The sequence below is a fragment of the Gobio gobio genome (assembly GCF_949357685.1).
Source record: "Gobio gobio genome assembly, chromosome: 8".
In the NCBI taxonomy this organism is placed as follows: Eukaryota; Metazoa; Chordata; class Actinopteri; order Cypriniformes; family Gobionidae; genus Gobio; species Gobio gobio.
In genome coordinates this window covers 46,892,344-46,920,184 of record NC_137114.1, presented here as the reverse complement: position 1 = coordinate 46,920,184, position 27,841 = coordinate 46,892,344, and positions in this window count along the sequence as shown.

The following is a 27,841-nucleotide window of genomic DNA, read 5'->3' as shown; positions in this document are numbered from 1 at the left end:
CAGCATGAGCACTTGTAAGGTTTTGCTCCAGTATGAGTTCTTTGGTGCCGTTTCAGCTGACTAGATGTAGTAAAGCTCTTCCCACAGTCACAGCACACATGATCTCTCACTTCATCATGTGTTTTCTGGTGCAGTTTAAAACTGCTCAGCCATGAAAAACTCTTTCCACAGAGAGAACACACATGAGGTCTCTCATCTGAATGAACTGTCAGGTGTTGTTTAAGATCTGATGAAGAAATAAAATCTTTACCACACTGATCACAGTTAAATGGCTTTTCTCCAGAGTGAATGCGCAGATGAATTCTGAAACCTGTTGCATCTTTGAAACTCTTCTCACACTGAATACAGTGGTACGGCTTCTCTCCAGTATGAACTCGCTCATGTGATTTCAGGGATCCAGACCGAGCGAAACTCTTGTCACAATATGAGCACTTGTAAGGTTTTTCTCCAGTATGAGTTATCTGGTGTAGTTTTAGATGAGTAGATGTAGTAAAGCTCTTCCCACAGTCACAACACACATGATCTCTCACACCTGTGTGTGTTTTCTGGTGCCGTTTAAAATTCTTCAGTCGTGAAAAACTCTTTCCACAGAGAGAACACACATGAGGTCTCTCATCTGAATGAACTATCAGGTGGTTTTTTAGTTCTGCTGATGAAATAAAATCTTTTCCACACTGATCACAGTTAAATGTTTTTTTCCCAGAGTGACGGAGCAGATGATCCCTGAGACCTGATGCATCAGAAAAACTCTTTCCACACTGAGTGCATGTATACGGTTTCTCTCCAGTGTGAACTCTTGTGTGTATGTTAAGGTTTCCTTTATTTTGGAAACTCTTTCCACACTGAGAGCAGGTGTGCAGCTTTTTTGCTTTTGCTTCTTGAGTTTTAAAGTCACAGAGTTTCTTTACATCATTTAGTTTGTGTCGTTGCTCCTTCACTTCCATCTGGTCTAAAATAAACATATAAAGTAGTCAGAATCAGTTCAATGAGGTTAAATGTGTAAATTAAAAACTCTGCAGAAACCAAGACACAGTCTGTGTGAGCATGGAAGTCGGAACCACTTTTTACAACCAATGATTTTGGACCCACTCCCTTTTATCATCTAATTCAGCACGTCTCTTTACTTACTCCTACCCGATAAACTCTTATATTCAAACATGTTAAATGCTTTATTTTAAAATGTTTAATATTTTCTTAATTTTTATTGAAAATAAATGCGTTTCTGATCTGTTATGTGATGGGAAAAGGGAATAGAGCGAGTTTGGCAAAAGGTGGATTCGAACCTCAGGTTGATTTGCATCAAAACTTTCTGCAATGTGTCTCACCCCTACACTATTGCTGTTATAAAGAATGAAGTGTTTTCCATAATTTTGTCTGGCCCAACCAGACATTTGTACTTGTACTTTTTTTCTTTCCATTTGTACTTGTATTTGTAATGTAAATGGCATCTACTTCAGTAAAATTTTTCTATACATTTAAAAGTGTTTCTGGGAGTTAATCACAGCATAAAACATGCCATTTCCTGTTGCCCACAAGTGGCGCTATGACTGTAAATGAATATTGGTGTGTAGATGTGTTCAGATCAGAACAAAACGTGTGACGTTTGGGGCAGATCGGACATTGTATGCCCGAGTTACAACAACTTCCTGTTTTATAGCGAAACATCGTAATTTGTCAGGCCACCACGGACACGCCCTTTGGGAAAAACTCAAGATCTCCACAATTTAACATCGCAAAGGCCTTTAGATTAGACTGTGCAAATTTGATGATGATCTGATTAAATCTCTAGGCGGAGTTGATTAAAGTTCAACTTCTGGAAATGGGAAAATTTGCAACAATTTTGCAAAGAAATTATAAATATCTCACTTCCTGTTGGTTTTCAGATTTCGTACCACGAGACTTTTTTGTAGGTATTGGGCTGTTACATGTGCCTACCGAATTTCATACCTGTACGTGAAACGTAGTGGGAGGGGCACTTAGTTGAAATGTTGTAGGTGGCGCTATGGAGCCATTTTGCCATACCTAATTCTAAAACTCATATGTAGTTGTCTTCAGGCCAGGACTCTTGTCAAACATATGAAGTTTGTGGCAGGTTGGACATTGTATGCCTGACTTACAACAGCTTCCTCTGTCATGGCGAAACATCAGACTTTGACAGGTCGCCACAGACACGCCCTTCAGCGAAAACTCAAGATTTTCACAATTAAACATCGCTGAGGCATTAAGATTAGACTGACCAAACATGATGTTGTTCTGGTTAAATCTCAATGAGGAGTTAATCACAGTGTAAAACATGGCCTTTCCTGTTGCCCGCAGGTGGCGCTATGACTGTAACTGAATATTGGCATGTAGATATGTTCAGGCCAGGACTCTAATAAGACATGTGAAGTTTGGGGCAGATCGGACATTGTATGCCCGAGTTACAACAACTTCCTGTTTTAAAGCGAAACATCGAAATTTGTCAGGCCGCCACGGACACGCCCTTCAGGGAAAACTCAAGTTCTTCACAATTTAACTTTGATGGACAGAACATATATAAGCTCAGGTCGATCAGTTAGTTTGCTAGGAGAAGCGCACAGAGAGTGAAGGAACGCATAGAAGCCGTGTGTAAGTGTTTTTTCAAATTACTCAGTTTGCTGGATTTGCTCAGCGTGGTCAAGACAATCTCCTGAACTCCAAACTGAATGTCAGAATGGGAAAGAAAGCTGATTTAAGCAATTTTGAGCGTGGCATGGTTGTTGGTGCCAGACGGGCCGGTCTGAGTATTTCACAATCTGCTCAGTTACTGGGATTTTCATGCACAACCATTTCTAGGGTTTACAAAGAAAGGTGTGAAAAGGGAAAAACATCCAGTATGCGGCAGTCCTGTGGGCGAAATGCCTTGTTGATGCTCGAGGTCAGAGGAGAATGGGCCGACTGATTCAAGCTGATAGAAGAGCAACTTTGACTGAAATAACCACTCGTTACAACCGAGGTATGCAGCAAAGCATTTGTAAAGCCACAACACGCACAACCTTGAGGCGGATGGGCTACAACAGCAGAAGACCCCACCGGGTACCACTCATCTCCACTACAAATAGGAAAAAGAGGCTACAATTTGCACAAGCTCACCAAAATTGGACAGTTGAAGACTGGAAAAGTGTTGCCTGGTCTGATGAGTCTCGATTTCTGTTGAGACATTCAGATGGTAGAGTCAGAATTTGGCGTAAACAGAATGAGAACATGGATCCATCATGCCTTGATACCACTGTGCAGGCTGGTGGTGGTGGTGTAATGGTGTGGGGGATGTTTTCTTGGCACACTTTAGGCCTCTTAGTGCCAATTGGGCATTGTTTAAATGCCACGGCCTACCTGAGCATTGTTTCTGACCATGTCCATCCCTTTATGACCACCATGTACCCATCCTCTGATGGCTACTTCCAGCAGGATAATGCACTATGTCACAAAGCTCGAATCATTTCAAATTGGTTTCTTGAACATGACAATGAGTTCACTGTACTAAAATGGCCCCCACAGTCACCAGATCTCAACCCAATAGAGCATCTTTGGTATGTGGTGGAACGGGAGCTTCGTGCCCTGGATGTGCATCCCACAAATCTCCATCAACTGCAAGATGCTATCCTATCAATATGGGCCAACATTTCTAAAGAATGCTTTCAGCACCTTGTTGAATCAATGCCACGTAGAATTAAGGCAGTTCTGAAGGCGAAAGGGGGTCAAACACAGTATTAGTATGTTGTTCCAAATAATCCTTTAGGTGAGTGTATTTGTCAAGTTAAACCAAACTTCTATTTTGACGGGTTGCCGTGAATACCTTTGAGTGTGTTTATGATATGATGATAGTTTTTCTCAAATGAAACGGTAAAATGCTGATGAATTGACTCTCAGAGCGGCTCTGGAGATTACGGACGCGTTCATGTCCTCGTATGAGATGGAAAAAAAAGACCCGTCACACGCAATTCTGTGTGTGTGTGTGTGAGAAAGAGAGAGGTAAAAAAAACTGTGGTTCAGCGCCATTCAATTACACAGAGACACGTAGGAATCGTATTTAAATAATCTTTTTGCTGTTTACCATTCACAGACACTAGTCTATATTACCAGGTGCGTTCTCAACTTCTCTGGTACCAAAATTTGGTACCGATTGATTTAATGTGAATAAATAGTACAGACGTAATTCGTAATTACCAATCCTAATAGCCACAGGGCTTCTCTCCGTGTTCTGTGACGCCGTGCAACGTTTTCCCTTCAGATAACATAACAAATGCTTCCGTAGGTGCTGAAGAAACCATTGTTGCCGCAAGCTCGCTAGTTCGTGTTTTGGTAGCCTAGACTACCCGTACCTGCGACATCAGCTACCGCTGCAGCTGCCAGAGACGGACGCACATTTTTGAGACCGCATAGGAAGAGGAGATGCATTTTTTAATGTCTAATATTCCTCAAATAACATTCTAGTCCCGTCTCGTCTTGTTAACAAAGAAATGGCATACGTTTCATCATAGTCTTTATCATCAGATATTAGTTTAGCTTGTCAACGTCTCATTTTAATCACAGAAAAAGTGTCCGTTGACGAATATTTTTGTAGAGATGTTCCGATACCCTTTTTCCCTTCCCGATACCTGGGCTCAGGGTATCGGCCGATACCTGGGTGTGTATCTGTATATACAGCTGTATATACTACTAGCTCTGTATGAATTGCTAGAATTATTTTATGGTGTGCTTCAGACTTATCCCTTTATAAAACATGAACAAATACATACAGTTAACTACTGTATTTATCACAGTATTTTTATTATCTGACATGCATTTGACAGTAATATTATTCATTTTCTTAAGCGAAAAAGAACTTCAAATGCAGCCACAAATCTTACACTGCAAACTGGAAAGGGTATTTTAGTTTTACAATATAACTGTATAAAAAAACTGTGCAACAAATAAATGTAGGAATATAAAAAATTATATATTGATCAGAAAATAATCTTACAACCTTCTAGGCATAATTTTTATTATTAGTAGAGACGTAGTATTATTACATAGAGACGTAGCTAAATCTACTGTAGGCTACAACAGTAGCCTAATATATTCTGAAAATTTCTTCACGTTAAATCAAACTTTTATTTTGACGGGTAGCCGTGAAGAGTTTTGAGTGTCTGTGTTCATTATATGAGAGTAAATTCTCATGAAGTGGCGGTTTATGCGTTCGTGTCCTCATATAGTGACCATAGACTGTAAAAATGCACGTAGAGGTAGAGAAACTGGGGAGGACAAAGACAGCAAGCCAGTGTTACGCGCGTGTGTCCGCCATCCACACAGAGACGAAATACTGCAAAACAGCGGACATACTGCTAACGCTTTTTCATTTCTTCTTCACTGCTCTAAACAGTGGTTGCTTGTGGAAAGTACACAGCACAACTTCCTGTGTTTGAAATTCATTCTGAGCAGCGAAGAAGAACCGTGCAGTGGTTAGGCAAAACTAGCGGTCATAATAACTAGGTGTTGTTTAAGAAATGGTATCGGATCGGTATGGGTTCAAGTACTCGCCGATACCGATGCCAGAATTTGTTGTGGTATCGGTGATATTTCCGATAATAGTATCGGAATTGGAACAACTCTAAAATTTTGCATTTAATTTGGTCCAAACCAAGGTCCCAGAGTCTGGAGGAAGAATGGAAAGGCACAGTCCAAGAAGCTTGAAGTCCAGTGTGAAGTTTCCAGTCTGTGTTGATTTGGGGACCCATGTCATCGGCTGCTGTTGGTGCGCTTTATTAAGTCCAGAGTTAACGCACCCGTCTACCAGGACATTTTAAAGGGGTGGTAAAACACATTCTTTTGAAGGCTTGACTGTGTTTGTGGGGTGCATTGTAACATGTGTTCATGCTTCGTTTAAAAAAAAAATTGCCTTATTTTTCATATATTTGACCTTTATTCTACACTGCTCTGTCCCTCCTTGTAAAACGGTCTGATGCTTTCCGGGTTGTATGAAGCCAGTCCCTCAAAAATACACAGTGGGCTCAGATTGGTTAGCTGGCCCAGTGTGTTCTGATTCGCTAACCGCAGTGCACGTCGGAAACGTCACGCCCCTTACCGGAGGCTGTTCAGTATTATGCTGCCTTCACGTGCTATCGGAAATTTGATAATTCCGATTTCTGAAGTCGTGATTACGAGCTCATAGCATTCAAGTTTCAAAATGTGAGGGCGTTCATGTGCAATGTTTACCAAGGAAACTCGTATTTACGATAATTCCGAGAGCACGTGAAAGCAGCATTAGAAACAACGGCGTCAATAAAACCACACCAATCTGAGCCCGAATCAGACCCAGAACATTTGAATGAAGATGATCGAGCAGAACCTGTTCAGTCCTCGAGAGTAAAGACTGCGGATCTATAGTGATCGCTACTGAATGGCACTTTAACTTTTGTATTTTTAGAACGATTATAGCCAAATATCTGTCGCAAGAACTAACCCAAAACGAACACTAAGCACTGGCTTTAACTAGTAAGTTAGCCAAATCACACACAGAACCATGTTTAGCATGCCTGTAGATAAACAATACATAAAAGCTCTACTCAAAGAATCATTTACACTAATGCCAGGTTCGCTGTTGAGATTTTAACGTTAGTGTTTGAAACGTTAGGTGTTCGTCGGATAACGTTAAGTATGAATGAGCTTTTAACAGACTGGTTTGCAGAACAGTGTTGTCATCTGTTTACTTCCTTGCTACAACCTATTACAGGAAAACACATCGATGAAAAATAAATCAGACTTACAGGTTGTGGCCCGTGAACAGCTTCTGTTTGTAAATCCAGCTTTCAGGACAAGCCGTTGTGCATATCCTGTATTGAACTCGCGAAGTTTGTGGAAGTTTGTGTTGTCCTCCGTGAAATGTGCAGCGCGCGCGTCGTGCATCCACGCACCGGCAGTGTTTTTTTCACGCAGCTGACGTTGTGCAAATCTGGCATTGAAATCGCGAAGACAGTGGATGTTTTCCTCTGTTAGATGTGCTGCAGGGAGCCCTGCGCGCCTGATTCCCCGCTGACTCAAACACACGTGCATATAACATGCTGTATGTTAAACGCTCTGCAACGCACCCCCGTCCCAAGGAAGGCTGAACAGAGCAAGTGCCCCAGACCTGCAATCCGGATGAAAATAACAGCGTTTCCTTGGCATCGCGGCAACAACACTCCAGCCTACTATACCACAACAGCGCCGCGATACAAAATGGCCTCACCCCCCCTTATTTAATATTCTCAGAGGAGGGGTTTATGTAAATATTGAGCCTGGTGATGTCACCAACCCTGGAGGAATGTGTGTAGTCGCCTACTGGCCGTTTGCTGTAGTTCTTAGAAACTGATTTCTTTTAAAGCAAATATCTCCCTTTGCTTTAAACTTTGAACGTTGAAACTTTGCAGATGTTGTTTATGCTCAAGCAGCAACATTACACACTAGCTAAAGTTAGAATAGTGAAATCGTGGTTTACCACCCCTTTAAAGCACTTCATGCTTCCTTCAGAAGACAAGCTTTATGGAGATGCTGACTTCATTTTCCAGCAGGACTTGGAACCTGCCCACACTGCCAAAAAGTACCAAAACCTGGTTCAATGACCATGGGATTACTGTGCTTAATTAGTCAGCAAACTCACCAGGCCTGAACCCCATAGAGAATCCATGGGGCATTGCCAAGAGAAAGATGAGACATGATGCAGAAGAGCCGAAGGCCGCTATTGAAGCATCCTGGTCTTCCATAACACCTCAGCAGTGCCACAGGCTGATGGCATCCACGCCACGCCGCATTGAGGCAGTGATTCATGCAAAAGGGGGCCAAACCAAGTACTGAGTACATATGCATGATTATACTTTTAAGGGGGCCGACATTTCTGTATTTAAAATCTTTTTGTTTTGTTTGATTTCATGAAATATTCTAATTTTCTGAGATTTTGATTTTGGGGTTTTCATACACTGTAAGCCATAATCATAAAAATTATAACAAATAAAGGCTTTAAATATCTCACTTTGCATGTAATGAGTCTATATAATATATTAATTTCACCTTTTAAGTTGAATTACTGAAATAATTTAACTTTTCCATGACATTCTAATTTATTAAGATGCCCCTGTATAAGATTAAAATATCAGATTTGTTTATTTTAAATAAACACAAAAAAACAGATGAAAAATAAATTTAAGAAATTTACTTTTGCTATGATTAAATAAATGTTCAGTAATATCTTCCAAAGATATTTTTCATTTTGGCGCATTTTTTTCTCTAAATAATGTTGATATGGCAACTAGTAAATACACTAAGTTTCGTCATCCTGGCACGTGTGGAAAGTTTTAAAGCATGTGTGTTACAACAAGAGTTTGGTTGTGCCCCGTGCTCCCCTACATTAAAATCTTAGATTATGCAGCAGACATTATACAGCCCAGTGCCTTCACGCAGTTCATTAATAAACCATCGGTTTGATGTATCTGCCTTTTTTATCCTATAGCCGATATGCCAATGGTTGTAAATTGATTAAAATATCAGCGGTGCATCTCTAAATCTTACTTATTGTTAATTTCAACATTTGTTTCAACAAAGTTTTATTTGTTAACATCTGTTAAGTAACGTGAACCAACAATGAACAGCTGGATTTTTATTAACTATCATTAACAAAGATTAATAAATATTGTAACAAATGTATTGTTGATTGTTAGTTAATACATTAACTAATGTTAACAAATGAGACCTTATTGTAAAGTGTTAAAGTATCTTTAATGTGTAAAGGTCAGTTCTGTCATTCACTACGATTAAAACTGATAAAATATGATCATTTAGATGCATTTCATTTATCATCCATATACTGATTATTATTTCACAGCTACTAAAGCAGTCAATAATGAAGAATCAAGAATGGACACCAACCTATTTGTTCCTCAGTATCTTCATGTTTTATTCTGGATGGTTCTGGATAACTCATGTCTGCAATCTCCTCTTTAATAAACTCCATCTTTAACAGTCACACAGATTTCAGCTGCTACACCTGGAGTTTGTCCTTCTCATGTAGGATGATGTGAATATTCCCAGTATTTATTGGTGAATTGTTGTGGGAGGGGCTTCACTGCAGGTGTGAACTGTGATCACTGTGAGATACTGACGCCCACAGGACCAGATCTGGAAAAATCAAAGAGAAGTTACTGAATCTATACTGATTTATACTGAGTTGACCAGACCTTTTTCTGAAGAAAGAAAAACATAAATATTGACGAAAGCCAAAATATTAAATGTCATGGATGTATATTTACTGAGTAATCCACAATTTTTTAGAGGTGGGGCAATATGACAATTTTCACCAGAGATTTGGAGCCAAATTACAGGACGGTAAAATGACTTTAAGATGGCATCTTTATTTATTTTTTACACTGGGATTGGTAGGACTATTAGTAAAATCTGTCGACTTTAGCGATCTTCGTTGCATTATATGGCAACAGTGACCATTTACACATTTTTGCCCCAAGTTTGCATGCCTGTAACTCAATAAGTATTAATGATATATTAATATCCTTGTATATTCTGATTATCAAACATTTATTTTGGTATCTTCATTTTAAAGGCCCCATATGGTAAAATGCCAGAGATATGGAGATCTTATGAGTAAATTGGTCAATTGTTCACATTTTCAGTGGTCAAAAACCAAACGTGGGTCACTTTGCATACAGCTGATACTTTTGTCTTTTACAGAGGAATATCTGAACAACAAATAATGTTGAAACTAGAAATGGATCTCGTTTTTTTCTGTCAACACAATTACATAGAATATACCTGAGTGCCATAAATAATATTTTTCCAAAGTTTGTGTGCATGTCACTCTAAAAGTATTAAAGATATCTTGATATCCTTCTATTCTTAATTCATTTCAATGGGTAAAATTGTTGATTTGGCATGACCCTTTAATTACATTTAAATGAAGTGAACATATGTTTTCTGTCAGGAATATGGAGTATTAATACAAGTTAGATATTAATTGCATTAAAAACAAGGTTTGTTCAACAATGAGAGTCTGAGAGAAACAACAGGACCATCATGTTTAACTGAGCTGCAGAAAAGCCTCTTTGTCTCCTAAAGTTCCCTGTTTTCCCCTCATTCATTATGCTGATGTCTGAGATCTTCTGTAAAGTGGCACATTAAGCACATTTTATTGGTGTAATAGAGTCAGAGTCTGTGAAAAACTCTCTGCCAACATATTATTACACTCTAATAATAAACCAGGACATACAACGCATTTTTCCATTAACATGTAAGCTCTGGAGCTGATTAATTTTAAACTCTGTAATCTGAGAAACATCTCTCACCTGCAGACTGGAAATATAAGGCATCCGGAGAAAATATTCCACTTTTGTCCTTCATTCACGATCGTTAACAGCGTCGCTTTCAGCTTCATCTGGTGTCTCGCTCTTATCGTCTCTTCTTCTTAATTTATTGCCGGTTGTCAGATCAGCTCTCGGTGCATTACCGCCACCACCTGAGCTGCTCGTCTCGTCTCTCGCGCTTCAATCTTCTGCGCATGCTCAGTGCGCATCATTTTTCTTAAAGGGGCCGCATATTCTTAAACAGAAAACAGAAAGAAAAAAAAAAGTGTTATACCTGGGTTGGTGAATAACAAGATTATGTTTCCATGTATGCATTTTAAATGCATAATTGCTTTTTTATAGATGGATATACAACACTTTAAAAAAAAAAAAAAAGCTGAAAGACAGGGAGAGCAAATGGGTGGAGAAAAAGTTACAGAGACTGAAGGGGTCACAGGAGATAGAGAATTAGAGCCAGGTAAGAAATAGTCAAGAATAGACTTACAATTTTCTAGTGTTTCTGTGTCCACAATTCAGCTGTATTCCAGAAAATGTTTTCTTGCTTTCTATTTCCCTAAACTATTTGATGTTTAATTAGTCAGTTAAATAGTCATGATACAACCTTTTTAACAGGATAATTAACCCCAAATAAAAAAATCTGACATATTCTCATCATGTTGTTCCAAAACATGATATTTTCCCCATTTTTTCCAATCTCTTTAATACTTCAAAATATAAAAAGATATTGATGTGCCAAAACTTGTTTTTCCTTTATTAGAACTACCTAATAAGTGAGTTAGGGTTAGGGTTCACTTTCTCTCTATTCTTTGAACCATATCCAATTGCCTAGGCTAATGAGAAAGAAGAAAGAATGGGAGCAGTGTTGCCACAGTTACCTTGAAAAAGTAACTTAGTTACTTTACAGATTACTTGATTTTAAAAGTAACTAAGTTACTTTACAGATTACTTGATTTTAAAAGTAACTAAGTTAGATTACAAGTTACTTTATTAGTTACATTCATCAGTTGCCGACAACACCTCTGCAGCCTCAACATAAAAATGACAACCGTTTTTGCCAACACTTTATTGGAAGTGCATTTTTAATAGTAACGTCAACAATGTATCTCCTGAAATTGTATCTCCAAAAAAAATATTTTGACTAATTTTATAAAATCTAAACATGTTAATGAAAAGGTACAAATTACTTTGTGTTCTTATTAAATACATTTATGAAAAACAATTTATATTTAATATTTTAATTTATATTTATATTTATATATGAATGTAAATAATTATATGGCCTACACAAATAATATAAAATTACAAGATTTATAGTTTATTGTAAACCTGATGTGCAGCTCTGTAAAGGTACAACAATTATATGATCGATACGTGAGAACAATATATTTTTTAATAATCTTTAAGTGCACAAAACTATGAAAATATATGAAACGCTTCAAAATCGCTTATGCGCATCCCGGGTGCAGAATGATGCGCTTAAAGCAACATGGAATCAGAGTGTGCAGTGCAGTGCACATTGAAAAGTTCACGGCATAAAGAGAAGATGAGCGTTGAGCCCACAAATCCTAGTCTACAATGTAGCCTATATCGGTCCAAACATTCACTGATGATTTGTTTCTTCAGTTTTTAATTCCGGTTGTTGTGCGTGTGATGCTAATTAATAGTCCTTGTGTTGTCACCTGGGTAGCTCGAGCACAACATCTTTCAGAAACCGCTAGATAAACTTCAGCAAGATAAATTATTTTATCAACATATCAAGTATTATAACGGGAATATCATATGGAGTGAGCTTTACCGTGCAGCTGCTGACTGTAACCGAACGCGACGCGCAGTTTTGCTGAACGGAGAATGATTGACAGCTACAGCGATGGAATGGCTTTAGATGACTTTGTAGGCTACTAGCAAATCATAATATGCGAATAATGATTGCTGAAGGATAATGTGACAATATATATTTCTGATGATTATTTAATTATCACGACATGCCTAATCTGAGCAAGTGACTGCCTGTCTTGAGTTTTGTCGACAGACGGAGCGGCCGCCTCGTAATTCTCCTCTATGCAGGAAAACCCCTGCTGAGACTAAACAAGAAAGCATAAATATATATTTTTAGTAAGGAAAATGACGAAAATAGTAACGCACAGGGACTTGGATAAGTTACTTTAATCTGATTACTGGTTTGGAAATAGTAACGCGTTAGATTACTCGTTACTGGAAAAAAGTAGTCAGATTAGAGTAACGCGTTACTAAGTAACGCGTTACTGGCATCACTGAATGGGAGTAATGTTTATTTAAATTTGTTATGAATTTGTAAAGAACTGGTTAGTGTGGTTTTTGTTTTACTTCAACATGTTTATGCATTTAATTTTGTGCAGTAGACACATCATTAATATAGTAGTTTTGTTTCATCCCATTCATCTCATCTTGCAGTGGATGGAGAGAAAGAAGGGGAAGTGAAAGACAGAGGAATCACATGTGAAGACAGGGAAAGAAGAGCTAGAAGGACTTCACATGAAGCCTTAGGGAGACAAAACAGAGAAAGCACAGATGCAGATAGAGGAGGAGAGAAGGACAGAGTGGCAACATGTGATGAAAGATTGGAGGACGAGGGTCAAATGCAGGCAGCATCATCTCTTGATTTGTATGATTTGGGGGATAAGGACACAGGTCCCAAGCAATCAAAATTGTCACATTACCACCATGAACTGTTTGGTTCACAGAAAAGGTCCTTTCAGTCAAGCTGGTTCCAAAGTTTTACATGGCTAGAATACTCCCAACAGAAAAATTCTGCATTCTGCTTTGCTTGTCGAGTATTCGGTAGAAATCTGAAACACGATGTGTTTGTGCATGATGGCTACAAAAATTGGAAAAAAGCTTTGAGTAAATTGAATGAATCAACGGAATCACATAAGGATAGTTTAGTCTACTGGCAGAGTTATAGGGCAAGCACATCTCACGGAAGTGTTGTACAGCAGTTAGAAGCAGCAAATGTAGAGGAGATACATCAAAGAAGAGAGTATGTGCGGCGGATTGTAGCTGTGACCTGCATGTTGGGGAAACAAGGGATAGCGTTTAGAGGTCACGATGAAAGGGAGGACAGCGTTAATAGAGGTAACTTCCTAGAGTGTATGTCCTTGTTGGCCCAGTTTGATCCTTTTCTGCAGAGGTACAAACCCCCATCAAACACTACTTACCTCTCTTACCCCTTTTCCACCAAGGCAGTGCTAGAGCTAGTTCAGAGCCAGAGCTAGTCCCAGTTCATAGTTGGTTCGACTGAGGAGCCTTCTGAAGAACCGTTTGCTTTTCCACGGGCTGAGAGCCACAACAGAGCCAGTCTTACGTCACTGTATACATCTCATCTCTCTCAGCAACGCTAGCGAGGCAGCGGCAATGTTGCCAAGTCTGCGGTTTTGGTGCGGGCTGTTTTTTCATGTCCGCGGGATGAAGCGACCCCAATTATGTGATATTTAGCCCCGGGAATGCGAATTTTAGTAGGCAACCATGCCAAAAAACACATATTTTACCCCCAAATGTGATTTTTACTGGGGAATCCCACCTTGGAACGCGATTGGGCATGTTTTGAGTAACTTAGCAATTGGGCGGGTTTGGTTTTGAAAACCTGGCAACCCTGGGCAGCGGGAAACACACACACACCAGGCTTGTTCGAGACGCATCGGCGCTGCGCAGACCGATCCACGTATGATATATATATAAAAAAAACGCATGAGTGAATCAAAAGCATAAGGAGTCATATGCTCTCGCTGGACTCGTTATCATACGGCGATCGGTCTCTGCACAGCACCGCTGCGAACAAGCCTTCCATCAACAAAGCAAACGTTGCGTTACTATTGATTCACATGGCTTTACGATCCTACATCGGCATCAAAACACAACGAAAACACAGCGAATCCAACGCATTCATGCAGTTCGCCGTAATTTGTATAGACAGAGATTACAAACGAGCAGCAGCTGTTCGCTCCATTAGCTGCTATTTCAAAAATGGTGGATCTCAAGTTTGTGTTGGCCTTGTTGTAATCGGTTCTTACTTCTAGCCCTGTTCTAGCCCAGCAATGTTTTGGTGCTACTTAAGAACCACTTTTCCTGGCTCGGAGCTGGGGCTTTGGGTGTGGAAACACAAAGAACCGATTTGAAACTAGGCTCTGGCTCCGATCTAGCTCCAGCTCTGCTTTGGTGGAAAAGGGGTATCTAAGGCAAGTCAGAATGAGATGATCACTTGCTGTCCACAAGAAGTGACTGCAACAATAGTCAGAGAAATGTCCCAATCAAAGATGTACGCCATTATGGCAGATGAAGCACGTGATGGCAAATCAGAACAATTGGCAATATGTGTCAGATATGTACTGTAAAGGAGAGGCTCCTGGCCCTGACAGAGCTGACCAGTTTTGATGCTGTGTCAATAAATTCTGCCATAGAGAGAGAACTGCAAGAAAAGGGAATTGGCCATTTAAATTGTGTAGCACAGACTTATGATGGGGCTGCAGTCATGAGTGGTGTGACTGGGGGTGTTCAATCCCTCTTCAGAAGGCAACACCCTGAAGCAAGTTATGTGCATTGCTATGCACATGAATTAAATCTTGTATTATGTCACACTTGCAAAGCTGTAACTGAGGCTACTGAGTTTGAGATGCTGGAAAGCCTTCATTCATTTTTCAGCTGTTCTCAAGTGAACCATCACAAGTTTGCAGAGACCCAAAAGCAACTAGGATTGCATCCAGCTGAACTTGTGCAGCTATCAAACACACGTTGGGCATGCCAGTTACGTTCAGTAAAAGCAGTGATGGAAAATCTGCCTGCCATCATTGAGTGCCTTTCAAACATTAGCACGCCCATTGCAGTAGGACTTAGGGCAAATTCTCTTCAATGTACCTTCTTACAGTTTTCCATGACCTACTGTCAGTAACATCAGGGTTTCACAAATATCTGCAGAAGGAAACCATTGACTTAGCCCAGGCAGTGGCACACAAAGATGCAGTATGTGATTCTCTTAAGGAGAAACGCAGTGATGCCAGTGCTGCAGATTTCCATGCAAGAACATTGGCCATATGCAGTGCTAATCAGATTTCAGTCGAGGGGCAGTCCTCTTGGCATAGGAGAAAAATGAAGCGAATGGATGAATTTGTGGTCCATTCACCTTGTGGATCAGGAAGGGATAATTGTGGCACTGATTCAGAGCAGACTAAAAGGAAATTGTTATTTCCTTGCCTGGATAGAATGATTGCTGAGCTAGAGAGACGATTTTCTGATGTTAGTGATGAAATGATCAAAGGCATTCAGGCATGTTGTCCAACCTCACAGAACTTCCTGTCTGAGCCTGATTTGGCAGTACTGGCACAACATTACAAAATTGATTTGAAGGCAGAGGAAGTTGTGGTCTCCAGAAACTTTCTGAAGCGAAAAATGCAGGCTGATGGTGGCCCCAGTGACATGATCAGGCTGTATATGCAACTGGATGGGGACATGTTTCCATCCCTGAAAGTGCTTATCCAGGCAGCCAAAACTATACCTGACAGTAGTTGCAGCTGTGAACGGTCATTTAGTGCACTACGTCGCCTCCACACCTGGCTCAGAGGAACAATGGGTCAAAACAGACCCCATCACTTGGCTGTGATGTCAATTGAAAGGGATATCTTTGGTTGCATAGACCAGGACCAAATTATTGAGCGTTTTGCATCTATGAAAAACAGGAGACATACCTTAATAATACCAACTAAAAACAAACTGAACTACAAAGGGAAATTTGCCCAGATTCAGGGGATAGAGTCATCTTTTCATGAGGTTGTAAAAAAGTTTATTTTTTCATTTGTGTTTATATTTGCTGCTTATAATTGTTTGCAAGTTTGTGTTTTGAGGATGTATTTTATGTTTGTCCCTCAAGTAAACAGTTGTTGGAGGCAATACAAAATTAACACCTTGCAGTAAAATCTTTGCATGTTAACATTTCATAGTGTTGTGTGAGCATTTTCATGAATAAATATTTCATCTGAATGTTTCTGCCACAGAGTTGACATTAACGTAGAGTGTGGTTGTGTTGGTTTAATATAGTATAATTCAATACGTCATACCAATGCTAATGAAATGTCATGCTTCTCAAAACCAAATTTGGTACTACAGAAAAAAAAATTATTCATTAATTAATTCATTAATGATCAAAATAATGGCATTGTTAATAGAAAAAGTAAATGAGTGAAAGGATTAAAAGTAACATTTCATAAGCAATAAAACAAAGACTAAAATTTGTAGTTTTAGGTTTATTTAAAATAATGTAATTCAGCTATGAGCACATTTGTGCTATCGTATCGACATTCTGCAATACACAGCCATAACACTCAGTAGTGTTATCAGCAGTGAGGGCTAAAGGCCAATTTATACTTCTGCGTCGAGTGCACGCAGAAGTTACGGCGTACCATACGCATAGACACGTTGGATACGCCGTACCCTGACGCACACCTCTCCAAAAATGTAACAACGCGTCAATTCTACGCAGACCGCAAGCGCTGTGATTGGTCTGCCAGAACCCCTTCCTCAGGTCAATAAATAAATAAAAAATCTGCGATAGGAGTGTGTGTGTCCAGAAATGGGATGATAGTTCCTTACGTCTGCTATAACACAATATTTTGTAGTACAGCGATTCTTTATGCTAGTAATTAAATACATAGATCCGCTGAGTATAGTTTATTTATTTTCTCATTAAAACCAAAGATGTTAATCAGTGATTGCATATCAAGAAAAGGGACACATTAGGGTATATTTCGTGAATGAAGTCTCCGCAACAGCAATCGATTGCTCGAGCCACCGCTAGTGAAAACAGCCCCACGAGCTCTGCATGATTTCACAAACACATTCCAGCGCCAGATCACCTTATTTAACTTTACTAATCAACTAGAGATGCTTAATTACAACAACTAAAGCTGCAAGAAAAGCCGCTCTCTCACTGCTGCTGATATTCCGACATGAATGTACACATTCTACACAACAAGCTGCTTCTTCTTCGGCTGTTGTCTTGCTTACACCAACATGCCCGAGGACACTGCCTACTAGCGTCTGCATGTGGAATTACACATTGACGCAGACAACAGCGCAGAAGTATAAATGCTCACAACAGCGTCGGCTACGCGCGTACACTACGGCATACTCTCGACGCAGAAGTATAAAAGCCCCCCTAAGGGTGAAATCCTAGAACCGCCCCTGTTCCAAACCCAAAGATTTGTCCATGTTTGGAACACAAATGAAGATATTTTTTAATATTCTCATTTTTTGTTGATCCATTTACAGTCAAAATAATCAACATTTTCAAGCTTAAAAATACAAAGTGATTGTAGAAGTTATCCATACCAATATTTATATATGAATGATATCCTAAATGTCATTTAAAATGATCTGTTCAGACTTACAATGGATGGACAAATATATATATAAAAATATATTAATTTGTGTTGCAAAGATTAACAAAACTCTTATGGGTTTGGAATAACATGAGGGTGAGTAAATTATGACAATTTTCATTTTTTGGTGAACTAACCCTTTAAAGAGCAGCCCTCCAAGTTCATCAACATTTGTGAGGTATGTGCATGTCATGTCTGTGTTAATACTTCAACAAAGTAGTAGTTTTCCAAAAGATATTTTTATTTAAAGAATTTTCTGGCCTATTTTTGGCAATTTGAAATGTAGTGCTTTGAATGTAGGGAGAACATGATAGGCTAACCTACAATGGACAGATTGCCTTATCAGATCATTGAAAAATCCTAGGCTACTGTATTTGTTTCCAAGTGTGCAATTTCCATATGTTCTGTTTAACTTAAAGGCACATTTTTTGCATTGTGCTTGTATTTTCTGTTTTAGATGCTCTTACACAGCAGATGAGGACAGTTGCCGTCACTCAATTTACTTTTGCCCAGGCTTTGCAAAAGTGGCTGCGCTATGTGCCAGACCGGCAGGAGGGAGTGGACGACAAATCGTTCAGACGTCAGAGGACCATGAACTGTAAATAGGCTATAGAGGACAAATAATGAAATAATAAATTAATTTGTTTTTACCTTAAATAGTGTGGTGTGGTCAGTGTTTTAGGCTACGCTAGGCATACACGCTTTCAAATGTGCCATCACTTTTCAACATCCTGGCTGTTGATAAATCAGGATATTCATTATAGGCTATTTAATTTATGGCATTACATTTTCGTATAATCATTTTCTATGGCTTAATAATGATTTAAATTTCATTGAACTCACATTGATCCTTAGTTCAGTTGAAATTTCAACATTGTTTCAATATTCCTGATAATTGAAATACCTTGAAATTCCGTTGATCTATGGACAGGATTTCAACATTGTTTCAATATTAAAAAAGGGTGCAAAATGATGTTGAATCAACATCAGATTTCGATGTTGATTCAATGACTTAATGTTGAAAACATAGTGTTGATTTAACATAGTTTCAATGACTATTTGCTATCTGGGGATCGTCTCCCACCCGGGGTATTCTCACAAATCCACGTGATTTTGCACCCATGATAGTCGAAAATGTCGACGTCAAGGGTATCCTCGTATGGATTCACCATCATGTGAGGAACGATCGCAGGCGGAGCTCGAGGTCCGCGGACCCAGAGATTCATCATCATTCCCCGCGCGAGCCGAAGAAACGCCGGAGCGCGCTTCGGGATCACGCGGGGAAACATGTATTTGGTGAGCGAGCAAGCGAAAGGGACGGACAGGTCTCTTGCTCGTCAACAAACCCATTCGAGAGCTCCGAACACGGGTGCAGACTGAAAGTAGCCCAGACGAGCATAAAGCATTCTAACTGTAAAGGCTTGCAATGCCCGCACTCGTCTGACTCAATGCAGTGACCGCATGCTCTTCCCCAAACACACACAGCAATAAACGTGCGCATCCAGTTCTGTTATTTGAAAGAGAACATGGATATACAGCGTTTTACTCTGCTGACTCGTTTCCAACTGATCAGATTTAACTAGAACTCTTCCCACTAATGTTTCTTTTTTTACAGAGATGAGAAAGAGAGAGAGAGAAATCTGCACACTGCCATGTTGAAAACTAACTCCTAACAGAGATCTCGAGTTGAGTCTTGAAAGAGAGAGAGATTTTTTTTTTTCCAGAGACTTTGTAACACACCATAACACAGAGTTGGTCTGAAAACAAAAAGACCTGGTTTGCTCCAGCTGAAGCTCATCTATTTATAGCCTCGTGCAGCAGGTGCGCCTATGACGTCACCGGCCAAGGCTATAAATACCTCCGGGTCAATTTCATTGATGTGTTTTCACACTATTTTCACAGCTGGTTATGTCAAATACATCCCCATTTGCATAAGCTTATGCAACATTGAGTGTAGCTTTTGAAAGGGAACATAAATACTGATGAAAACCGAAATATTAAATGTCATGAATGTTTATTTACTGAGTAATCCACAATTCTTTGGAGGGGGGTTATAATGACAATTTTCATCAAAAACCAAATGTGGGTCACTTTGCATACAGCTGATACTTTTGTCTTTAACAGAGGAATATCTGAACAACAAATAATGTTAAAACTAGAAATCTATCTCGTTTTTCTGTCAACACAATTACATAGAATATATCTGAGTGCCATAAAAATAATTTTTTCCAAAGTTTGTGTGCCTGTCACTCTAAAAGTATTAAAGATATCTTGATATCCTTCTATTCTTAATTATTTTCAATGGGTATGCTTGATTTGACATGAAATGACCCTTTTATTACATTTAAATGAAGTGAACAAATGATTATATCAGGAATATGGAGTATTTGGATATAAGTTAGATATTAATTGCATTTAAAACAAGGTTTGTTCAACTCCTGTCCAAAGTCTGAGAAACAACAGGACCATCATGTTTAACTGAGCTGCTGAAAAGCGTCTTTGTCTCCAAAAGTTCCCTGTTTTCCCCTCATTCATTATGCTGATGTCTGAGATCTTCTGTAAAGTGGCACATTAAGCACATTTTATTGGTGTAATAGAGTCAGAGTCTGTGAAAAACTCTCTAACAACATATTATTACTCTCTAATAATAAACCAGGACACACAACGCAACGCATTTCATTACATTGTTCCATAAACACGTAAACTCTGGAGCTGATTAATGTTAAACTCTGTAATCGGAGAAACATCTCTCACCTGCAGACTGGAAATATAAGGCATCCGGAGAAAATATTCCACATTTGTCGTTCATTCACGATCGTTAACAGCGTCGCTTTCAGCTTCAACTGGGGCACGTTCAAAACTCAAACCGGTGCGCAAGGCTTTGCTATGGTTTCCAGTTGAACGTCATGTTTCCTGGAAACGGTGTGCAACCAAGGGGGTAGCCCAGCCCCCGGAAAGCGTACCACCCATAGGGTTTTATGTTGCACAACTACTAGAAGACTTGCCACTGTCAGACAGGCTGCTCACGTCACATCTATGTCGTCAAGCTCAGTCTGAGGCTGCGCAGTACGCTCAGCCATCAGGAAGTGAGTGCGTCTACTTGACTTCAATTCTCCCCGTTGAAGTCTATGGGGTCGCTCTGTCCATTTCTTTGACTGTCTATGTGTGCAACGGGTTTGAGATACATTTTCTCTCGTTTGGTGGGTGTGTAAAATATGTCAGCCCAATCAGCAGCAACATGTTTATAAACCATAGAGACGGCTCGCACAATGGGTCCAAGTAAAGTTGTTTACAAATGTGTCTGCTGCAGCTCAGTATACCCAACAATTGAAGATATTAGAAGACGTGATTGTCGTAAGAGTTTTATAGTACAAATATAGCATATCAACATGATGTAGTTGTTTATATTTTAATCTTCATTGCAAGGCAAGTTTATTTATATACCAAATTTCATACACAATGGTAATTAAGTGCTTTACATAAAAATGAGAAAGAAAATACAAGAAAAAAGTAAGGTCTAGAAATAAAATTATTTAAATTAGAATTGATTACAGGAGATAAAAAAGTTAATTAAATGGGATGGGAATGTTCTCTTTTATTCTGGACGGCAAGGGCAGTGATTGCATGTATTTTGCAGTAGTAAACACGTATTTATATCGATTTCATCAGGCTCAGAAAATTCTTCAAAAAGAACACAAAGAATGGCCTTCTCAGCTGCCATAGTTGCAACACTTGCGTCATCAGAACAGGGTGTTCAACGCAGCACCGTTTCCATTTTAAAATACGTTTTGCAACGTTTTGTCGGGGCTGAACGCAGCCATGGGGTGCGTCTCAATCAGCTCCCTAGTTCAGTAGTCAGGCCACTGATCAGGGAATCAACCCATTGAGTCATGTCCTGATCAGTGCCCTGACTACTGAACTAGGGAGCTGATTGAGACGCACGCCTGGTCTCTCTCAGCACTCGCCCTGTCTCTCGCACTTCTCTCTTCTGCGCATCCTCAGTACGCGTCATTTTTCTTAAAGGGGCCGCATATTTTTAAACAGGCCCGGTGTTCTGAAATATTCGGTGAATATTCTGAGATTTTCGGTGACACTGGGCGGAGCTTATATGAATATTCATGAGTTTCCTGTTTTAAAGTTTGTGTTAAAGCTCCACTGAAAATATTACGCCGCATTCACACGGGGCTTCGGCATCAACGCTTGACGGAGGGCGTGGCTGAAGCTTGGTGCTGACGCGACCGTCATAGTGACAAAAGCTAATCACATTACTTGCCGCTTGGACCACAACACAACACAAAAAAAGCGTCTTTTTTGACAGCTAGTCTGTGAGACTATTTTGTGTATGAAAACTGATCACTTTAATATTTGATTCCTCATGTGGCTGGGGGCTAGCGCCTATTTGAACCACACATGATATGATATGCTGCCTGTCATTCAATGATAAACAGAGTACACGGACGGAATACAAGCATGATACATTCCAGATTCTCCAACCGTCTCTGCCACCTCCTTCCAGGCCTGGTCTCTCCAGTTTGTGTCCCGGTATGTAAATAATGATTGGTAGTAAAGGACCGGGTGATTACCCACCGCAATTATTAGCTTTTCCTCCATTTTAGATCGTTATTCACTCTTCATTCACCGGTGTTTTAAACGAACGCGATTGGCTTGCGTCTGCTCTAGGATATTTGCATAGGGTGATCTGATTGGATGACGCCTGCGTTGACGCTTGAAAAGTTGAGAAATCTTCAACTTTTGCCGCTTGCAACGCGAGTGAAGCGACGCAACGGAACCCACAATTCAGTTCGTCAACGCATGACGTCACCCATTCAAAGTAAACGAGAAGCGTTGACGCCGACGCCCCGTGTGAATGCGGTGTTAGTGCACACTCCTCAGCTTACATACAGGTAATGTTCAGCGTTAAACGAAGTTAAGCTCATATTCTAACTGTTATTTATGCACAGTAGTTTATATGTATATTGTGTTATGTTGAGTCGTTTGTTTGATATGATTACAGCCAAGGATTTGCCAGAAGTGCAGGGAGTGTGACCACTAGAGGGCATGCTTGTACAACAGGTGGCTAAATACCACAGAATAAGCCTGTGCTTTTGTGGCAGATCCAGCTCATGTGTAGTGATGGTGAAGTGAAGCTTTCTGAACCAGTGAAGCTTTCAGCACAATTGTTTCAGAAAAAGATTCATTACTTTAAGCTTTACTCTGCTTGTTTGGGTATCAATAACAGACTCGCGCGTGCCTAATGTCCCATTGGCCCCTCTCCATCATGGCCTCCTAATCATCCCTATATACTGATTGGCTTCATCACTCTGTCTCCTCTCCACCAATCAGCTGGTGTGTGGTGGGCGTTCTGGCGCAATATGGCTGCCGTCGCATCATCCAGGTGGATGCTGCACATTGGTGGTGGTTGAGGAGATTCCCCCTTCTATATGTAAAGCGCTTTGAGTGCCTAGAAAAGCACTATATAAATGTAACAAATTATTAATTATTACTATAATGTATGACTCCTGCATGTCACTGTAATCGTCTTTACCTTCATTACAGTCGTCATCGTCAAAACTTTATTCAATAAGTAGAGAGTGCACATACGCTGTTAGCGCATCAATTATAACGGACATGCACGCGTGCCTAATGTATGTCACTGCAATCGTCTTTACCTTCATTACAACCATTTAGAGACACTGGTTTGCTTTATCTATCTGAAATGTGTAGTTTGCGTATCCTGTGTTCATGAAGTGGTTGGGTGTTATGAGCCTCCGTTCAGTCAGTATTTCACACAGCGTGATTAGAAACGCCTTGGGCTGCTCCAAATCCAAAACAATCACAGAATACGTACGAGAGAGGTGGTTCTTTGTTGTAGATATAATTTATCTTTTATTATTTAACGTATCAATAATAAAATGAATTAATTATATTAATATTTTCAAATACATTTTAAGTTATCTTGCGGCCCACCCGGAGGATCACTGAGGCCCCCTAGTGAGCCGCGGCCCACAGGTTGGGAACCACTGACTTAGAGGACAGACAGCAGTGCATAGAGTGTACTCAGCAGAAAGAAAATGGCGACAAAAAGACGTGTGTTACAGATGTAAAGGTCAACATTAACCAGAGGATTGTAAGTTTCTGAGTGAACTCTGCATGGACACATAAAACGAGCATGCAGGGCCAAGCAAGCTGCCGTGGGGTGCCATTGCCAAAAAGTGCATTCAAAGGACAAAAAGGAGAGAGAAAAGGAGAAAAGGAGAAGGACTCATCTCGTTAGAGAGGAGGAAAGTGACGAGAGGGGGGACACCAGTGGGTGAATGTGAATGGCATGGAAGTGGAGTTTGAAGTTGACACAGGTTGTGGAGTGACAATCATCAGCAAAGAGCAATATTCTAAGCTGTGGAAACAAACAGACATGCCAGAATTGAAACCCTGCAGTTTGAAACTAAAGACATGTACAGGTGGAAAGATGGAGGTGCTGGGCCAGACTACAGGAACTGTGGACATCAAAAATGTAAGAAAAAAGCTTACAATGGTTGTGGTAGAAGGAAATGGGCCTAATTTGTAGGGGAGAAGCTGGGTAAAAGACTTAGGGTTGCTGCCGGAGCTGGTGAATCAAGTAACGGCAGTGCTTGATTACAAACTCACGGTAAACAGAGCATCCAGTGTGGAACAATATCCGATTCTGAAAGTTGTGGAGCAGCCTGAACTCAGAAGGTCCAAAAGGATGATGAGGCTGCCTAGTTATCTGAACGATTTTGCTTAGAGTAGTGGTGAGTTCCCCAGCCACAGGGCAAGAAGGTGTCCTGGAACTCATTTGTTCATATAATGCCATTATACTGCTGTTCATGTGTCTGACTAATTTGTTGGGGGACTAGTGTTATCAGGGGGAAGGGGATGTAGTGAAGTATAATGTTTTTTGGGAGTGTGACCACTAGAGGGCACACTTGTACAACAGGTGGCTAAATACCACAGAATAAACCTGTGCTTTTGTGGCAGATCCAGCTCGTGTGTTCGCGTGTAAACAACTGTTAACAAAGACACGTCAATTGTACAGTATCTCTCCGGCTCCCTATTCTGCTGCACCACAGAATATCACAGTATTCAAGATACACATTCACATTTTGTCAGTTCTTGCTTTCCCTGGGAATCAAACCTTGGTATTGCTAGCACCACACTCTATTGTTTGAACTACAGGAAATCAAACTTTGATCTGTCTGGGATCCCAAGACCCTCTGTAAAGAGTGTGGGAGGCCCTTCGCTAAGCCATGCCCCAAAACCGCCACAGGCCAGTCGTGGCTTAGCAACCGTAACTAGGTGCGGAAGGTCTGTCAAGCTTTCGAGCGTGGTAAACATGCCAAAGCATTGTGCTTATGGATTGTGCATATCTGATACACGGTATCCTAAAAGTTTGGACGGGGGGTGGAATTTTTTCCCTTTCCCAAACCTAAAACCCAAGGGAAGAAATGCAGGTGTTCTGTCGATTTGTCCTACCTTGTCAGATTTTCCTACCGTAGTGCAAAATTATAGCTATATCTATCGATCCATGCTACCGCATCAAAAAATCCTATTGCGTGTTAGAGTTTGTTACTAACTTAGGTGAAATAATCCAGTGTAACTTTACTGAGGATTCTTATTGGGGAAAACAATTTTACAGTGCAAAATACCCCATCAGGTTGTTGTGGATCAAGCAGTGTGGGAGAATATATACATATATATATATAATATAAGCGGGAGAATGTTGGTCAGGCTAATGTGTTTATTCCACAAGATTTATGAGCTGTTTGATTTATAATTATTAGATTATTTTCTAATTTCACTTTCCCTGCTGTGCATGAACATAGCTGTTCCTCAGTTTGTGTGTTTCCCATTTGAATGGTCAGTGTATGAGGCAGCTGCGCTGGGCTTTAGATTACATTTTGATGAAATTATTCTCTAATCGGTTGAATATTATGTCGTGGATATATCCCTCGAATGCATACTTCAGTCCCTTTTGTCTTGCTCTCTCAGATATTTCACCTGTTCGCCAAAAATTACTAATTATCTCCTTGGGAATGTCTAACACTGGCACATACATACTGTAATAGACAGGCACGAAAGCTTGTCAGGCATAGCAACAGTAACTAAGGAGAGCGGGGCTTAGCGAAGGGTCAATTATATGTCATGACTTCTCATTTGTGAATAAAACTTTAACACGGAATCAGTTGCAATTTTTTATTCAAAATTAAACTACTACATGATCTACTTTTATCTTTAATATTTACAGTAAATTAGCAATTATATGGTCTATTATACCTATTATTATTATTACTATTATTCTATTATTAGTCTATTTATTAGTCTACCAGTCCTTCCAGAAAAATGCGGCTTTTTTTTGTGATTGTTGCGGGCAAAAATCCTTGATTATGCGGCACGTTTTCTTAAAAAATGCGATGAAAAATGCGGGATATTTATGCAATTTTATGCGATAAAATTGCGGGAACTTGCAAAAACTGCGGTTTGATGAGAAAGAGAAAAAAAGCACTACATCACAGAAAGTGCTGGAATATTTAAGTTCTCATCTTGTTTTATTGAAGATCTTAATAATGGCTCAAATTTACAAAACATTTAGTCAATCAAGTTCTGTAGCTTTACAAAAGGAATATGCTACAACTTCTGAAAAAATTAATAAATAACTTCCTGTTTTACAGATGTCGCTATACAAAACAGACATTTGAGTGCTTCCAATGCACAAAGTGCAATCTCTTAAAGGGTTAGTTCACCTAAAAATGAAAATTCTGTCATTAATGACTTCCCTTTCTGTTGTTGGACACAAATTAAGATATTTTAGTTGAATTCCGATGGCTCAGAAAGGCCTCCATTGGCACAATGTACACTCTCAAGACCCATAAAAGGTAGCCTGCTAAAGACGTCGTTACAAAGTCCATCTCACTACAGTGGTTCTACAATAACTTTATGGAGTGACGAGAATAGTTATTGTGTGCAAAAAAAACTAAATAACGACTTATATAGTGATGACTGATTTCAAAACACAGCATCATGATGCTATGAATCATCGAGTCGATTCATGATTCGGATCGCGTGTCAAACTGCTGAAATACGTGACTTTGGCGATCCAACCCGCTGAATCGACTCATTGATTCATAACGCTTCAAACCGCTGAATCAACTCATTGATTCATAACGCTTCAAACCGCTGAATCGACTCATTGATTCATAACGCTTCAAAGCTTCATGATGCTGTGTTTTGAAATCAGTCAGCACACAGGGAAACTGCTTTGCTCTTTTGCTGTTATTTTTGTTGGCCAATGGGAGTTTGTGCTTCATCATGGTTTCACCGGTATCTATGGTTTCTCCACGGGGTTTGAAGCTTTTCGATGACGTTCGCGTCGGGTAATCACGTCACTTCAAAACGTTCCCATGGCAATAGGCGGAAATGGCAGCTCTTGTGTGAAGTAAACAAAAAATTTTCAACTTTCTGCTAATATATATGACTTTTTTTGCAACGAAAATGCGGGGATTATGAAATCATGATAGCCCCGCATATTTTGCACGCGGAAATAGGCAATTTATGCGGCGAAAGTGCGGCGTATTTGAAAAAATGCGGCCCCCGCATGAATATGCGGACTTTGGCTGATTATGCGTGAAATCACGCGATCGCATAATCGCGTTTTTCTGGAGGGACTGGTCTACTATTAGTCTATTATTACGGCAACAACCCGGTCCTGCAGATTTGCACTATACAACATTAGGAAGATTAGACCCTTCCTATCAGAGCAGGCCACACAACTACTGGTACCAGCTCTTGTTCTGTCCAGACTGGACTACTGTAATGCTCTTCTAGCGGGCCTTCCGGCATGCACTATCAAACTCTTGCAACTGATCCAGAATGCCGCGGCGAGGGTGATCTTTAACGAGCCGAAGAGAGCGCACGTCACACCTCTCTTCATCAGTCTGCACTGGCTACCAATAGCAGCTCGCATTAAATTCAAGGCACTGGTGCTCGCCTTCAAAGCAACCACTGGCTCTGCACCAATATCCCTAAACTCGCTTGTTTAGACTTACACACCCTTCATGTTATACCTAGGATATCTAAGTC